Genomic DNA, 18617 nt, shown 5'->3' with positions numbered 1-18617 from the left:
GGCCAAAAGTCAGACTTGGTATAAGACTATTTCCAATACTCATTTGAAGAGTTTTTCAGAATTGGAGCCTGTCTTGTGTGATTTCTGATACAGTGTGGAAAAAGGAATGGAAACGAGGCCCAAGATTTCATCTCCGCAGAAGTCAGAATGGAGAAACTGTTCAGGGATGTTTCATTCTAGTGAAAATATTGCCTTTGTAATGTTGCCAGTTTTCTCTTTCATGAATCAGTTCTTTGCTCATCTGTGGTTGTTTTCTTCTCCATCCTTTCCCTCTTCCTCTTTGATTATTCAGACCAAAATAGTCCCCAGCAGCGGCCATTGCCCCATTTTTGCTGAGGCAGCTATCCATTCTGCAGGAACACTTTAGGAACAGCATTAGTCAGGGATACCATACTTTCTTCTCTGTACAGGACTCCCTCTTATTCCAGAACTTTATAGATCTAGGTCTGCTATCTGCAATGGGAGATGCAAAGCCTCATAAAGGTGTGAGTGCCAGGTTTACTTTGGTCTTCATTCTCCAGTACATACTTGTGTGATATAGATGTCAAGTGATGATGCACTGTCCCTCCAATGAATATTTTAAACGTAACATAGGAGAGTGCAAAAAAGTTGGCATAGCCGAGCAGTTGCTGGAGGAAAAACGGGTCAGTTAAGTCCAGTGAAACTTGGAATCAGGAAAATACATGATGCTGAACTGCAGTCCAATGAATGTGATCTGCAAGCACGAACATATTTTTATTCCTAGATTTCCACTACAGAGAGTGCAAGGCTTGTTGTGGAAAGGGATGTGGACCCACAGGCAGCATCAATATGCTCCTACACCATCTAGCCTTCCCCAGACTGGTTATCTTCAGGGTTTTAGACTGCAATTCCCATCATCTTTGACTATTGGCCATGCTGACTGGGTATGACACGAATTGGAGTCCTACAACATCTGGAGAGCACCAGGTTGTGGAAGGCTGTAACACATGCACTACTGAACAGGTCTGTCAGCAGACAGCATTCATTGAGTAATTATTTCTTGGAGCAGGGTGGGGTGTTTGCTCCCTGCTGCTTCCTAACAGGTGATTGGTGCCATTAGAGGCAGTGTTGTGTGCAATCCTCCTCCTGCTTTGGGTTCACTCCTCCTCCTGCTTTGGGTTAAATAGCTTTGAACTGCCACCATCATCTTCAGTGTCTTGAGAAACAAAGCTGCTAAGAAATGTGCAAGGAAAACTCTTCCAGTTCTTGGGACTGAAAATATCATTCCAAAAAATCCAGACAAGTTTCTGTTTGTGGGTGGTAGGATGGAAGCTCAATTACACTGGCTTTCCACCCCGCAAACAGTTCCATGACATCCTTTACTCTCTCTGCTCTTTCGTTCTTGGCTTTGTACATTAGGACAACCTTCCCTTGGCTGAAAAAATGTGTAGCCTGTGTGTACTGAAAATGGCCTCATAGGGTTTTCCCACCCTATACGTCTCACTGTAAATTTGAATCACAGACATAAGGGTGGTGTTGCAAAGCCTGTATCAATTAAGAGTCACTCTACATGAGCTAAGCATGAGGAATCACAGAGCTTGCCTCTTTTTTTCCATGGAAGGCATGCCATGCAAACTTTGCATAGATCTAATTCATGTGAAAAGCCCAAAGACAATGTTATTTCAGCTCCTCTGTTAATATCTATAACTCCCTCCCTTTATAAGTTCTGTAACTACTTATGAATTTATAAGTTCATTTGTAACTACTACTACTACAATATTTTCTCAGGCGAGAACAGCTCAGGGTAATTTGTGCATTAAGCTGCCCTGGGTTTTGGCAGCTTGGAGATGCATGAAATAACATGATCACACCAAAACTCTGAGCTCACAAGAATAAGGAACAAGTCCAAGTTCCCAATGATTTATAACCTGAATTAGGTATCGACTCCCTTTCCATGTGTGCTTGTGAATGAAGGGTCAATGCAAGGTGAAGTTCTAGGTTGCTGAAATACAGACAAGTGTAACTGAACTTGTGGGTGTATCTTAAACATTTTACTTTATTTTTTTTAAAAAAATTCACAATCTTTTTTTTTTTTTTAAAAAAAAACCCTTATAATTAAAAACAGAGCTTGCAGATTTGTCAAAACATATACACAAATGCTGCACTATATTTATAACAAGGCGAAAACATTGAGAGGGTGGATATTCTCTTGATAGTTATCATTCCAGAACATAAAGAACAAAGACCATTTTTCCATAAATCAGTTTGGTTGGTGATCTTGTATTTTCCTACAGTATGACAAGTTAGTCAATATTAAGATGGACCAAATTTTGTTAAACAAATTCTGTTATTTGGGAGGCAGAGTATAACATAATGAATAAAATCTTAGGATTTGGACTGGGCGGGGTGTGTGGTTTTGAGTTCCAGGTAAATGCACTGTGAAGGAGCAGCTGAGTAATGAGATTAAGGGCCCTGCATAATGCTAATGTAAACAGTTTTTAAATTGTGGGAAATCTAAGTGATTTGCTGCTAAAACAAAATGAAAAATCTGATACTTCAGGAACATGAGGTGAAGATCTTATAAAATTCATATTGGACATGTTTCTCCTTCACAGCCAGCACAACAACCTTTTGTTTGTGTCAATGACAGTAAAGCCAGTTTGCTTATATTTCATAGGATATGGCTGGAAATTAGTAAAGAAAACACAATGCAGAATGCCCATTTAACTTTTTTGATCTGTTATCAGGATCAAATGAAATTAGACACTCCCGAACTACAATATACTTCCTGTGTTTCTCATGTATAACCAGCCATACAAGTTTTTATAACCTGGAAGAAGCACTTAATTATGCATATTGTGAAAATCGTTCCAAATATCAAAAGGCATGTTTGTATACTACACTGCGTCGCTGCTATCCATGATACATGGGCAGAAACCAAATATGAAAGGAAATGTTACATTAAGGTGATTGAAGGGGTGACACTTGATTGATGAGGAGCGGCACCACCCTGCTGGCCCGGCTGCTCATGTGTTGATGTAGATGTGCAAGCAGCTACTCAGGCATAGGTTTTGCCAGCTCAGATCTCCATGGACACAGGGTTGGTGTCAGCAGTATCAGATTTAGGGTGGAGTGGGTGGTCCCCCCCCCCCCCCCCGCAGAGCACCAAGCTGCAGGGGTGCCACATTGAGAAGATCCATAATAGAGAAGATCCATTTGAGGGTGCCAAATTTTGGCTTCACTCAGGGCACGGTATTACAAAAGATTACCAAAGTAGGCCCCTGGGTGTCAGAATTCTGGGACCTTGGGACAGTCTGGCTGACAGGCCCTCTGCTGCCCATGGTTCCTTGCCCCTCCCCTTTGGGGCGGCAGCACCTCTTCCCCCTGACCCCCCGATTCTTCTTCTGTATCTTCACTGCTGAAATTGTGGGGACAGGTCTGGTATCTTCTTCACACCCTCCTTCAGCACCAGGCCTCTGAGAAAGGGCTAGGTGGGTCTTTCTCAGAATGAGGGTTTTAGCGGGAGGTGGCTCCACCAGTTTGCTGTGGTTGCCAGAAAAGCTTAAACTGAGTTTTAAATGCCTTGCCATGTTGCAGAGAATGCCAGGCTCTGAAAAGAAAGATGTATTTGACTATCTCAGAGCCCAGACTAGTGGTGAGTGAATGGGGAGTAGGCTAAGGAGCCCGCCTGAGTCCTGGGTCTCTCGGCCAGGGCCCCACCTAGCCAATCACCTGCATGGTCACTTGGGGGTGCAGGAAATGGGACCAGCAACAGAGTTCTGCTCTGCTCCACGGTAACTGTGTGGCACCTGCTTTGCATGATTTATGGATGAAAGGAGCTAAAGAAATATATTTTTTCTTGTGAAAGCAAATCACATACTGTATGGATAATACATATTTCCTTTCCCCAACTGGTGCTTAGCTTCACACATAAGTAAATGCGGGAAAAAAATGTAAACATAAGAATACAACCATCCTCATAATGTAAACTCTCTCCCTCCAGCTCCCCTGAAATTATTGTAGTAATCAAAGTACAAATTGTGCAGCATTTTATCTCTCTTAGGTTTTTATCTATTGAAATAAGCTCTACACTTTGGAAACCAAAATGACTTTATGTCATGGTATGGTTTTGTCAGATTTTGTCATCAAACAATTGATTAGGTTAATCAGTGAAAAACATTTTGGCAGGCTGAACATTTGTGTCCTATTAATCAGTTATCAGGTTAACATTCCATTATGAGCAAGGGGAGGCATCTCTTCTGGGATGATGCCTCCTGCAGCAAAGGTGGAGGACCTGTGGCTTTCCAGATGTTGTTGGACTCCAACACCCGTCATCCTTGTCCCCTGGCCATGTTGGCTGGGGCTGATGGGAGTTGGAGTCCAACAACAACATCTGGAGAGCTGGATGGAACAGGTATTCCATCTCTTATTTTAAAAAACAGAGAGATCGTTTCTCTTTACAGCCCCCCACTAATATGGTTAACAAATTAATCAACCCAAAGTCATATGATTGATCAACTAAGATTTCTTTACAAATTCCCCCCTCTTTTTAGCGAACTGGTGCTAAATATTTGCTGAGTCATAAGTCTGTTTTATGCTCCCATGTCTGAGGCACATGATTCTCCATGATCTCGCTTGCCTCTCCATCGCTCTGCTCTCCTTTTCGCCATATTCCCCTCTTACCCTAGTTAGATGTTCACATATTCTGAAGTTAGGAAAACAGACTAGTAACTGTCTGTTCCTGCCATGAATGCCACTCAGTGAACCAGCCACTAGGTCATGCTCAAGTGCAATGCAATCTTGTTTTCCCTTACACAGAAATCTTGTTTCACCTCCACAATGCTTTCAGTTTTTGCCAGTCTGGCACTTAATATGAAAATACAAGCAACAAATCAAGCTTAATTAATAGCCTTTCGCTATTGAAGTTGACAAACTGAAGCTAGGGGAGCATTAGCTAGGTTTACTCATTCGGCCAGCTTTTATGGATTGCCCAGTCCTATGAATCAGCTTCAGTTGCCTGCTGGGCTGTAGAAAGCTGCAGGCAGCAAACGGAGTAGGCATCCCGCATGCACAAAATGAGCAGCCCACCCAGTTCTTTCAGGTGTTGCCTGTAAGATCAGGTTCTTAGATTTTTCAAAGTCTTTCAATGTGGCATCTGTGAGGATACTTTTTCTTCTGTCGTGAGTTCCTCTGGCAAGTTATCTGGCTGATACAAGCTCTTGCAGTGAGAAATTTATAGAAGTTAGAGCGCTACTGCAGAGTGAATCACAAAGTAATTCTAAGGTCCTATCTGCACCATGCATCTTTTTTAAAAAATTTTTAATTTATTTATTTGCATTTCAAATGCAATTTGATATTGTTATGTCTTTTATTACTTTCAAAGATGCAAACATTTGTGCTATTTTTCCTAGAAAAAGAGATGCTGGAACTCACCATGAATGCCTCACTTGTTCTCTTCAAAAGGCAATGGTGTCAAAACAGAGTTTCAGGGAGTTCCGGCTGAAAAAAGTCATATTATACCCTTTTAACAGACGTGGCTACCCCCAGAGAATGCTGGGAAGTTTGTTAAGAGTCCTGAGAGTTGTTAGGAGACCCCTATTTCCATCACAGAGCTACAATCCTGAGAATTCTCCGAGAAGAGGGTTTTATTGTTAAAACAATTATGGGAACTGTAGCTCCCTGGGGGGGGGGGAATAGGGGTCTCCTAAGTGCTCCCCACTTCCTTAACAAACTACAGTTCCCAGCATTGTTGGGGGGGGCATTACTGTTTAAAGGGATATGAACTCACTATTAGAGGGCCTGATGATTCCAGTTTTCAAATTTATTTTCTCCTTCCTTACTCTTCCATATCCGTCTTTGGCTAATTACTGCTAAAACCTCCAAGCAAGAAACTATTGTGTTATAGCTATCATAACAACATCCAGGTTTGCTAAATTAAATCTACATTTGCAGCATTTGAGTGACATACAATAGGTCCTTTAGAAATAACAAATATACACAGAGGTCATTAAAAAAAACACCCACCCACATTAGGTTATGAATAAAACAGCTTACTCTAAATGTTTTTGGCAAAGAACAGGGGTGGGGAAGTTGGTCCTGAATATACCATTAACGTTAATTATTTTAAAATCAACACTGTACTCCAGTTTCAGGCTTACGTCCAGTTTCAGCTGTGTATCTCAGATAACCCAGCTCACAAACACGAATGGCCCGCCTAAAATGTCTTTTCCCCACATCCTTGCTCTTTCCATTTAAGTTTTTTAAATAGGTGAAGGAAACACAGATCCAGGGGGGTGGGGGGGAAGCCCACTAAGGAATTTTATTTATTATGATTGGAAGGCTGAGGTTGGCCCTGTAAGGATCACTTTATATTTTATTTTGATTGGTGAGATGGGAGGAGGAGATATTTGTCCTGCCAACCACAATTCTTAAATGCTTCTCTTGCTCATGGGAGCCATGACCTTTTGCAACAGACAGAATGCCACAATACAAAGTGTTAATGCCTGGTGGGATTTTATTTTTATAGGAACCAAACGAGTCACTAATTTTCTTTTGCTGTCAGATTTCTTCCTTTGTTGGCCTAACATTGCAAAAGCACAGTTGTATCCCACACCATGCTTTGCACATAGCTGGCTGCTTATTTCTTTCTACAGTCTTCCCTTCCCTTTGGAGATTGGGGAACAACTCAATTTATTAGGAACCTATTTGGAAGTGCTCCTTAGGGAGCACCTCAGTTCATTGCAAGGCTGTCTCCTTTCATATTTATTTATTTATTTATTTATTTATTTATTTATTTATTTATTTATTTATACATACCCCCCTTTCCTTCAAGAAAGTGAAGGCAATGTACATGGCTCCTTGTTCCTCATTTTTATCCTCTCTACATTTCTGTGAGGTCAGTTAGTTTAAGAGGTAGTGACTGGCCAAAGGTCTTCCAGTGAGCTTCTGGGCTGAGCTTCTTGAACCCAAGTCTTTCCATTCCTAATATGACATTCTAATGCAGAAATAGCCAGTTGCCGTTGGGCCCTAACTCCCATCCGCCCCTGCCAGCATAGTCAATGACCAGCATAGTCAATGACCAAGTATGATGGAAATTGTAGTCCAACAAATGGAGGGCACCACGTTGACTATCCATGCTCTAACAAAGACATAACATTAGTTCTTTTATCCAAGGTTATTGCAGAATAGTGGACTTAAAAATCAATGACCTTCTCCTTATTTGGGCAGTATTTTTATACTTGTGTATTTGTTTGGTCTCCTTAACCTTCTGTACGTGAGCCTTTCTGATGATCCAGCAGAGCTTCAAAAACAACATTATTTATTTACTTATTACATTTATATTCTGCCTTTTCCTCTAATGAACTCAAGGCAGCATACATGGTTCTATCCCCTCACCTTTATTCTCATGACAACCCTGTGAGTTAAGTTACAATGACCGTCAGTGGCTGGCACAAAGTCAGCCAGTGGGCATTGTGTGTTGAGTAGGGAACTGAACCTTGGTCTCCCTAGTCCTAGTCCAACACTATGACGACCATGCCACAAACACACATCAATATACATCAATGACCTTCCCCTTCAACAGTGACTTAGCAGTCTATACTAATGCTGAATCAAAGGTGCTACAGACCCTCAAATTCAGATGTAGTCTAGTTTGAGATGGGAGGAGATGTTAGACCCCTATGAGCAAGAAGACTCTGTGACATGCCTCTGCTCTGGAACTAGTGACTTTGACCACCCAAGTGGGCAGCCTGAGTCTGTCAATGAGTAAGCAAGCTGAATGCCCTGAGGCTTCTTTCATCCTGTGTGATCCCTCACTTACTATGACAGATGACACACCCAAAGGCTGTAGAGTAGAGTAGGAATGCTAGCCAGGCCCATTCAGTTCATTCCATTCTCCATGGAGGTGTGGGGCTTAGGCTGTCACCAAGGACAGCACCAGGACGTGAAGCCCCTGTTTGTTGGTTTATTATTTTTAGTTACATACTGTCCTTCACCCCACATAATCCCAGGGCAGTGCACACAACAGAATAAAAAGAATTTGCTTGCCCAATTAAATCACTAAATAGCAAATGGCAAAATACCTCTGTTCATGGCATCCTTGATCTTTCATAGACCTCTTTGAAATGTCTGAGGAGAAAAGATGTGCTTTAAGCTGTCATCTATAAAACATCATTGAGGGACACAGCCTTATTTCTAGAGGAAGGGAAATCCACAAGCAGGGGATCACCACAGAGAAGGCTCTATTCCATACACCCCAATAAGAGGCAACACTCATTTATGGGATTGTGAGAAGCGATCTGCAAGGAAGGCCCAGGTCCTGAGATAAGTGGGCAGGTGCTCTTGCATGTAGTTCAGTTCTGAGTCTTTAGTGTGTAACTAACACTTTGGGCCCACTAGCAAATAGGCAGCTTGTGCATTTCCAGCTAGATCAGTGTAATATAATTTGTTTTTGCTGCACTGTTCACAGTTTTCAACAGTCTTCAAGAGTAGCCCCATGTATAGCACGTTACGGAAATCTAATCAGGAGATCACCAGGGTATGGATCACTGTTTGTTTCTTCATTTTATTGAAGCAACTTTTCTCCTGCCTTGAAGCTTCCCATGGTTTTACAAATCCTGATTCCAGCCTTTGTCATCCAAATCCATCAACCTCCATTCTGCCATCTGTCCCCAGTGCCCCAAAACAGTGTGTCCAGTTGGAACCTGTCATTGTTCGCTCACTTGTTCATACCCCACTAAAATGGCTTGGAACCCAACTTTTGTTGGGTATCGGATGGTGTGTTTGGTCAAATCTATCTATATGGTTAGGGAATGGGAAGTGAGGTTGGTTCATTGCATGGCCATAATGGCATTGCGACTTGCAGGATATTCAAGGCTCCAGTGAATTCAGCAGATCCTAGGATTATTGGAACCAGAGCCAATCCAACATCTATGTAGCATCAACTGATGCTGTAGGTGATGTGTCCCCTTTCAAATGTGCTGCTGCAAATAAGAGTGGAGAAGAGGGAATCCCTATGTCCTATGGACCTTTTATGTCTACAGAGTTCAGAGGACTGTGCTGACCAAAGCATATGGAATATGTTTTGAAGGATGTTTGGACAAGATGCCTTTAGTGACTCATTCCTCTTTGGGTGTGCTCACCTCTTTCCTGTTATCATCACTTTCCATTTGCTTGCCCCTCCATAGGGAACTGAACAGTGACAGAAGCCAGGAGAAGGAGCTAGATTCAGACTTGGTATGCTTAGGACAGACTTAGTGAAATTAATGGAATTTATGTTCTGTAATAGCCTGATTAGATTTCTAATCTAATGCACACATTTGAAGTACATTTCCCCCCTCAAAGGATTCTGGGCACTGTAGTTTGTTAATGGTTGCTTATAATTCTTTGAAGGGAGAAATGTGTTTTGAATGTGCTTTAAGGTTATACTGCACACCCAGCCTTGGTCTGGATCCAGCCTTATATATTCAAAGTATTTAGCTACTTTCCAAGGCTCTTTCTGTTATATACGTACCTGAAGCTCAACCTGTTTCTCAAACTGGCATCTGGATGGAGTTACAGTGCCGGCAAAGGCATATGCAGTATAGAAATGTAGACATAAGAATTCCATTTTTATTGGCCATATGCTTATAATTCTTCAAGTGCTGCAGAACATATGTTGCATCTTACTCCTGCCTATTTTAAGAGATTCTTTGCTATGGGATAATAAATAGAACTGGCACAACAAATGAGATTGCTAATGACATGCCAACATTTTTATAGCACAAATATTTGAGTCTAGGGTTGCCAGAAAAGTGTGATAAAGAGAATGTTGTGCATTGGCTGGATTTCCAAAAGAGGGAAGGGGAGTTGCTGATGAAAGCGTTTCTCTTCCACGTACTCACTTTGAAGAGCCCATTTGCCATTGCCTTGTATGAAGTTGTCTCTAGCTGTTGTGTGTGGGCAAGGAGTCTATAGCTTAAGTAGCAAGTTATCTTGCCCAACTTGAGATTCAGAAATTGTCTTTTCCCAATCTATACACTTCTTAAATCTGATGTGAACTCTGATATCAGGCAGTAGAAGGAGAGGATGTTTGGGAAAGCAGGTTATGAAAGAACACTCTGCACACCACGTTCAAAGATATCCACTCCCACCCCACCTTATTCCAGGAAGATAAAGTAAGTCTGATAGATCCTTTATACTCTCCTAGGCCTTTTTGTCACCCAGCCTCTCCTACTTCCCACCCAACCACTCCTTCCTGCCCAACACCTGCTTCTCCTTCCTGCCCAAAGTCCTGCCCCATGACAGCCCTGGATTACTCTGGGTAGCCCAATCGAACTTGCAGTGATCCAGGGCTGCTTCCAGACTGCAGCAAAGCCTGCATTCCCTGCACCCCATAATTTGGCCCAATTCAGTTTGGGATTCAGGATTCAGCTGAATCTAGTACACATCCCATTTTAAAACGAATCTTAATAGTATTGGAGGTGGGGAGAGGAAAAAATTGTCCCCTGGAAAACTAAACATTTATTAAGAAGACATTCTCTTAGGTAGCTAAATCTTTCCGTGCAGCTTTTGCCCTTTAGAGGATATTGAGCGCCAACGCCCATCAAACCAAGACAGCATGGCTAATGGCCAGCAATGATGGAAGCTGCAATCCTGCAATATCTGGAGGGCCACAGGTTATCCACCCCGCTATAAAATGACCTTGGAGATTATGACTGTGGTATGGAGAAAGCAGCTCAACTTGTTAACGGCAACACTAAATTGACATGTTTGTGTGTCAGAATCGGGTTAGGATTAAATGTGTATATGTCAGATTACTTTTGAAAGTCTGAATTGGAGCGGCTTTCTCAATACGAATGAGAAAATTTAGAGATTGTGTTTTGAACTAATTTCTCCCCACCCCCATTACGTTTCTAAGATATACTCTCATCACTTCTGGCCTCTTGATTTAAAGTAATTGAGTTTTGGCAATTTGACTTGGACACTGGGCATTTGGCCTGTTCACATGGCTTATCCACTTGAGGTTAGCACAGTAGGTTATTTTGTTGCTTGATGCCTGAGCGTCAGGGGTGGCCAAACATTCTTGACATGTTGGCTGCGCAGTGATTTACAGCTTGAGGCTCCGGCTGCAATCATGCCAGCGAGGCCGCTGTTCTCTCTCGCTGACACATTGCACTTCTTGAAGCCACAGGCTCTTTCCCTGGCCACCCTACTCAGCCTCATTATAGTTATTATCCTACATTTCCTTTTGGCACAGAGTGCTGCATTATTTCTCCTTGGCACAAGGCTCCCCTCTTGACTCTTCCCCAGAGGACCTAGCAGGACTGGACAGGAATAAATACAAGCAGGTGATTATGGCAAAATGTTCTCTCTGTGCGTGTGTTTGTGTGGGATAGTGAAGACGTTTAATCTGCCCCCATTTCCTAGACTTGTCTTGAAGCACATTTCAGAATGAAGTTTAAAATACTGACAAAAGCCAAACAAAAATATATCAGCCCGATATTGTTTGTTATTCATTGGTTCATATTTCTGAGGCACCCCACCCCAAAACCTCAGGATGGATAACCATAAGTTAAGATGATATATAAAAAGCCTCCAGTTACTAAAGTTAATACTTGCTCTTTGGATGTTAAATTGTACAAAGTATTCAGTATTTGAACTGCAACCCTCTATTTCAGGAGCAACCAGAATGGTGCTCTGCAGATATTGCTGGACTACAACATCCATGTTTTTGGCCAAGCCTATGGGAATTGTAGTCCAAAGTATTTGGAAGTCAACACATTTGCTATCCTCCTCTCTATTTTATGTAACTTGTGTTCAAAACCATGCTGGTCTGTTGAAACCATGACCTCCACAAGAGGGGAATTTGCCCCATTGGCACAGATTGTTGCGAGAGGGGTTGTAAAAGTTCTGAAAACTAGATTTGCATAGTAGGTGACAGCTTACCAGGCTAATAAAAGAAAACTATTTGTAAGGCAAGGAGCAGGGCACAAACCACCACTGTCAGGGAGAGGCAAACGGGAAAAGATTCAAGAACAGAAACCAGCACTTAAAGAGAGCCTAAAGAGATCATTAGCAGCCTGTCGTCTGACAGCGAGTCTGACACAGGGAGGGAGGAGGATGAGCTTGGAACGAGTCATTCTGTACACAGAGGAAGTCAGGGGTGGGGTTTCCGCAGACTTGCATGCTGGGTAAAGAAAAGGGGGGGGGAAGTAGACGCGGCAACTGTGCCATAAGGGTCGGACGTAAATTGAAACGCTGGAGATGTACTTTTGAACTTTGTCAATAAATCAAATAGATTGGAACTGGCCGTGAGCCCAGAGTTTTATCTATGCCAGCATGACAGCATAAAGCTTCTGACAACCACCACCAATTATTTGAGAACTAAGGATGGGGAAAGATATTGACGGTTCGCATTTTAAGGCAATGCAGCCAAATTTGCACTCCCCTCCCAATTACCTGAAATGAAATGCAGCCACCTGAATTTTGCACATCTCTGAATTTTGCACTGCACTACTCCAAGCAGGAATGTATACCAATATGCAAATATGAGGGAACAGAATGAGCAAAAATGCCCAATGCTAAGGAAAATTGCTTGCAAAACTGTCTATATTAGCGAGGAAATTATATTTAAAAGTGCATGGGTTTTCATTTTTTAAAGAAAAAATGCAAACTGATGCTGAAATGGGGTAAACTGAACTTAAGAATGAGAAACTGATTTCTCAATTTGTTTCTCTCCATCCCTAGTGAGAACTGACTTTCCTATTTACTAATTGACTTTACACTTGGGGGTAAAATGAGTTTGCACAGTGAGCACTTCCAATCCATGATTGAAAGGGTAAAGGGACCCCTGACCATTAGGTCCAGTTGCGGACGACTCTGGGGTTGCAGCACTCATCTCGCTTTATTGGCTGAGGGAGCTGGCGTACAGCTTCCGGGTCATGTGGCCAGCATGACTAAGCCGCTTCTGGCGAATCAGAGCAGCGCACGGAAACGCCGTTTAACTCCCCGCCGGAGCGGTACCTATTTATCTACTTGCACTTTGACGTGCTTCCGAACTGCTAGGTTGGCAGGAGCAGGGACCGAGCAACAGGAGCTCACCCTGTCGCTGGGATTCAAACTGCTGACCTTCTGATCGGCAAGTCCCAGGCTCTGTGGTTTAACCCACAGCGCCACCAGCATCCCTCTAATCCATGATTAGGCATTTGCTAATGTGGGGAAAGGGAAATGTGAATTGGGTAGCGCTTGACCCCAACCCTACAGAGCTCTCTGTGACCAGAGCAGCTGGAATGTGCTGCTGTGATCATTTGAATCGATTATGAGCTCATCCTTATACAGCCCCCATACTGTATTTTACATGATCCAAGGCATGCTCTTGGCCAGAAGGAGCTTAGTGCTGTTTGTGTATGGGATCTTCACAATGTGTGTTGGTCGTAGCATTGTGCTGTGCCAAACATTTAATCTGCACACCCACCCACCTTTCTCCATCAATTAACGAGAAAAGAAGATCTATAGCTCCTTGGCAGAACATAAACTTGGGGTGCAAAAGGGTCAACTTTCAATCCCTGGCACCTCTACGTATGGCTGGGGGAGATCTCTGTCTGGAATCCTGGGGCTCCTGCCAGTCAGTGTCAGTAGGACTGAGGCAAATGGAGCAATGGTCTGACAGTATAAGGCAACTTCCTTCATTAAGAAATTATCAGAGGGGAGATCAAATTTTAGTGAAATTCTCATGAGTGGGGCACAGGGCTTGTGTTGTTGCTTATCCTACTTTCAAGGTGTCCAAGTATTGTTAGCAAGCATCCTTTGAATTATTTTATAGTGGTACCTCGGGTTACATATGCTTCAGGTTACAGACTCCGCTAACCCAGAAATAGTGCTTCAGGTTAAGAACTTTGCTTCAGGATGAGAACAGAAATTGTGCGCCAGGGCACGGCAGCAGCAGGAAGCCCCATTAGCTAAAGTGGTGATTCAGGTTAAGAACAGTTTCAGGTTAAGAACGGACCTCCGGAACGAATTAAGTACTTAATCCAAGGTACCACTGTACATCTAATCTCTTTAATGCTCTACACTCTGCACCCTTCTCAGGTACCTGTGCTTCTTGAAAGCCCCATGGCATCCTTAGATGGGCTTTCCTGTAAGCTTGGGAAAGTGGGGAGGCTTCTTACTATCTATAGATCTGGCAGCTGTTTGTTGTTTTTATTTTTAATGTTAAATCTTTAATTTTTTCAGAGGCATCAGTGTTGGATATTTTTTTTAAAGAGGTAACAGGAGGAACTTACCTTAAAAACAAAATCAGTGAGCCTATGATCAGTAACTGGTTTCCCGTGGTTCAGCTGAAGCTGAGGGGAAGCTCAGGGTGTGCAAACAGCTGGGAAGACACGGAAGTGTTGGGTGAAATGCTTAATGGAAAGGGAAGGGGAAACAAACTGCCCGTGTCTGCCTTGTAACAACAAGGTAAACTCCATCCCATGCTCGCCAAAAGTAAAAAGACATTATAAAGCACTCTGAGAATGAGGTAGAAAGCTGGAAGCTCCTTTCACAGGGTAGGAATTATTATTATTTTTGAGAAATTTGAGAACAGGTTTCAGAACAGCATGAACTGCTGAGAGGGGCAAGCAGAACTAAAACCTATATTCTGCTAACTCTGCTTAAAATCTTGTGAAATGCAATGAAGACTTGCTTTGCTTACCCTTTATCCTTTTGTTAGTTTGTTTAAAATAAAAATGCTAGCATCAATGATACAGGGAGGCATACAATGGAGAATTGGGGGGAGCTGCTCAACATGTGTACAAGATGTAAAATATTGATTCTGGGACAACTCCCTTCAGAAGTTTGTATCTTAAAAGTGAATTAAGGGAGAGTGAACTGATTTAGAAAAACAAACAAGGCAAATGTGCTCTTCTAAAATGTTTCCAGACCAAATCCAAGCCTTTCCCAAATGTTTTTGCATGAATTCAGCTTGTTTCTTTATTTTGTTTTGTTCCATCCTCTGTTTGGTTGTCTTGTGCTTCTCTGGTGGTCTCATGTTGGTGGCATGAGACAATATTATATTTGCCACCAGGTCTGTCTCTGTCTCATACATGCTCCTACTGGAGATATTTATGGACTCTTTCCCTCCTTTGTTTCAACAAAATACCAGAGAGGTTGCAGTGAACTCTTCCCATGTATTTAAACATCACCAAAAAGTATTGTCCAATATGAGATATATGAGATCCAGAAATAGTCTGTCTCTCATTGTATGGATTGGGAAAAAAAATAATGAAAAAATTTAACTATTTGACTGAAGTAACTGTAGACTTGTGTTACAATCCAGAGTTGGGGATCATGTCACCCAGATACTGTTGCACTCTAACTCCCATCAGCCCCAGCCAGCATGATAGGTGGTACAGTGAAACATCTGGAGGCCCACAAGTTCTCCACCCCTACTAAAATCTCAGCTGAATTTCGTTTTTCCCTAATACCTTTAAGGTGAATTTTCTGGACTTGGGGTCCCTGTGGAACTAGAAGCAATCTGTCAATCCCCTGGCAGCATATGACATCAGCTCACTGAAAATTCAAAGGAAGATTATTCCTTTGCAGTCATGGCTCTTTCTTTGCATACTAGGCTTGAAACACTACAGCAGGGGTAGGGAACCTCTGAACTGTGGGCCATATCTGGCCCACTAGGGGTTCAGATTTGGTCATTACCCCCAAACCATGCCCACTTGCCCCACACCAGATGTCACATGTGATTTCAGGTGTGTGGCAAGTTGAAATGCAGATGCCAATGCATAGGAAGCCTTAAAATGCACTCCCATTGGCAAGGGAAAGCAGAATTTGGCTCAATCATGCAGCCACTGAGAGCTGAAGCCTGCTGGATCAGGTGTGCTAGCAAGTTCTCCATTCTCACTCAATCGATGCTTGCAGAAATCAGGCTTCATCTGTACCATCTATTAGCTGATGAGCAGTAAAGTCAAAGCATAAGGCATTCTAAATCACCACACAGGGCTCTTTGCAAACCCTGCATGATGTCCTGACTTTGTAACCTCAAAGTGCCAAATCACCTGACAACATTATGATAGAGGTGACTGGCAGGTGCCCCCATCTGTCCAATTTGGCCAATAAGGCTAGATCTGATACAAATCAGGCCCACAGAGCCAAAAAAGTTCCCCACTCCTGCTCTACACTATAGAGCAAATGCTATGGTTGACAAGTTGCTCAGAGTGCGGTCATTGTTCTTGTTAGAAGATTTATTATTCATTCTTCAACATAAGTTTCCAAGGAGGGTGACAACAATTTAAAATACAACACTGAAACAGCTATAAAACTCACTGGGTGACCTTAGGCTAGTTACTGCTTTTCAGCCTCTTCACAAGCTTAAACGTGGAGTCGGAGTACCATGTAAACCGTATTGAGGTCCTTGAAGAAAAGGTAGAATATAAATGCAACAAACAAGAACAAAATAAATGCCCTCTCTAACATTGTGGAGCTCAGATATCTCCCTGGCATACTGGGGAACTTCAGGCTCTGAAGCAAGAAGGACAATGGCTAGAATGCAGGTGGCAAAAATTCCTGAATGAATCTGACTGAACATGAGTACGAGCACATCTTTGTGTCTTCCATGTAGCGGTGGTGATAGCAAATAAGGCTTCTTTCTCCACTACCATAGCATCCTCAAGTAACAGATGTCTTCCTTCACATTGACCTGCCCATGTTCTAAGAGCAGCAGATGATTCCCTCCTGGTAGTCCCTCCACAGGTGAGATCTAGGAAAAAGAATCTTCCATCACAGCCTATTGCCAGCTTCAGAGAATGCTGAGCACATCACCACCTTGGTATTTCCTCTTGAAATGAATGGTGGTATATAACAAACTAAATAAATAAAATCAGTTGAGGGCAGGCTTAAAAGCTAATTTGTAGATCCCCAAAAGGTAAAGAGCATGTTCAAAAAAGGTCACGACCAAAATAGCTTTCCAGAGATGGGATGCTTTAGATTTTCCTGGTTCAGCAAAAAGGCATGGCCATAGCTATGCTGTCAAAGAGGAGGTATGCAGCCCTGTTAGAACCATGTCACATTGTGACAAGAGGCATGCAATGGCAATTTTTCATCTCTCAACTTAAAACACAGAAACAAACAAGCAAACAAACAACTGCTGCTACTAAGAGAAACATTTTTGATGGCTAGTGAATAAAGACTGAGATATACAGGTCCCACGAGGTCTTTAAATTTGTAACAGAAATACCAGAAAGACAGTAAACAAAGCTATAACAATAAAGGAATAGCAGTCTATGAGTTACAGCTAGTGAAAACAGAATGGATTTATAGGAGACAAATTTATTGTTAGGAATTATACTTGGAGGAAGGTCTGGCTTTGATGCAAAGCCAGAAGCCACCAATAAGATGCTTCAGATCCCTTGATGTGGGTACCTGGGCTGCAGATTGCAGAGCATTGTGTGGTTTCAGACCAATAGTTTTAAGGGGTCAAAACAGAGTATGAGTAACGGGCAAGGGTGGAAGAGAGATTCTTATCTATAAAATTAAATCACAGGCAGAAAAATAGAATAGTCTCAAATCTATATAACAAATAAACTCTAGTATGTTTTCTCATTTGAAAAAAAGAGAGAGAGCATGCCTTAGAAAGGCTCCCTTGAACTTTCCATTGCTTAAGGAAGGAGGGAAAAAATAACATAGCCTCTCAAAATGATATGTTAAAAGGGGGGGGGGGGTTCAATCATCTTCTTTGTGTGTGGCCTACTTTTAACTGAGGTAACAAACCAGTATCTGGGGTGTATCTGCAGACTGCAGGTGGAGACTCTCATAGTTTAGAAGTTTCTCCATACAAACGAAGGAAAAAATTCTTCCACATAGAGAACTAACATGTCAGGAACAAGGCAAACCTGGGATGGGCAGAAGGTGATCAGTATCTGTGTGATCTGCACTAGATCGCCAAGGATTTCTGTCTCCCTATTTAGGAAATCCTTTTTGACATGATTATGAACTTGGTTTTTGTACTGGGAAAAAAATCATGGCACCTAGTTCCTTCACTCTTCCACCGCCACCGCTATGTTTCAACCAGCCTCAGCTTTGTTCTAGTAAAAAGCAAGAAAATCTCTCAAGTTTGCTGTCCATCCAATACCCCTTTCCTTTTGCACCAAGTTTCCATCTAGTCTCCAGCTAGATGGCTAGTAGACAAATTCAGAAAAGGAGCTATCACAGAGTTCTAGAGAACACTAGTTCTTCAGTTATGACTGTGGAGGAGCCAGGAGCAGATTCCAGCATCTATGGGACTGAACTTTAGCCCAGTAGCCGGGACCTCACTTGCAAGCTACTAGAACCCCTGGAATTAGATAGTCCTAAGCCATACAATAACAACAAAAAACCCTACATTGGACACACACTCCTCAAGAACGTCTATGCTCTCCATGAGAAACTTCATGACCTTCTAGCCTCTGCCACCAGAGATGCTAGGAAACCCACTTTGAAAGAATGGGATGGCAACAAGGACTCCAAGCAAAGGGGCTATCCCTTTAAAAATGTCCAAGTGTGGGGCAGACCCTGGATTAGTAGTAGGGGCAACAGGGATATAAGGTCTGGTTCTGCAGAACAGTAGTAGGAACATCATTATGGGTGGTGAAATTGCACTCTAGCCTCCCCCACAATGCAAGCTCAGCTATAGGAAAGATTTAGCATAAGAA

At 42.5% G+C, this 18617-nt stretch overlaps 1 long non-coding RNA gene across 1 annotated transcript in view; it reads left to right on the top strand.

Annotated features, from left to right (window-relative positions):
* Nucleotides 1-9146: 9146 nt before the first annotated feature.
* LOC309378271 overlaps nucleotides 9147-18617 on the top strand; it is a 110419-nt gene continuing 100948 nt past the window's right edge. The window contains exons 1-2 of the long non-coding RNA XR_014171979.1: nucleotides 9147-9195; nucleotides 11198-11288. This is a non-coding gene — a long non-coding RNA (uncharacterized lncRNA). The remainder of the gene's footprint in view (nucleotides 9196-11197; nucleotides 11289-18617) is intronic.

The sequence above is a fragment of the Podarcis melisellensis genome (genome assembly GCF_964234715.1).
Source record: "Podarcis melisellensis genome assembly, chromosome: 9".
NCBI lineage: Eukaryota > Metazoa > Chordata > Lepidosauria > Squamata > Lacertidae > Podarcis > Podarcis melisellensis.
Note: the sequence above shows the minus strand (reverse complement) of the source record. Positions and strands in the feature narration are given on the sequence as shown.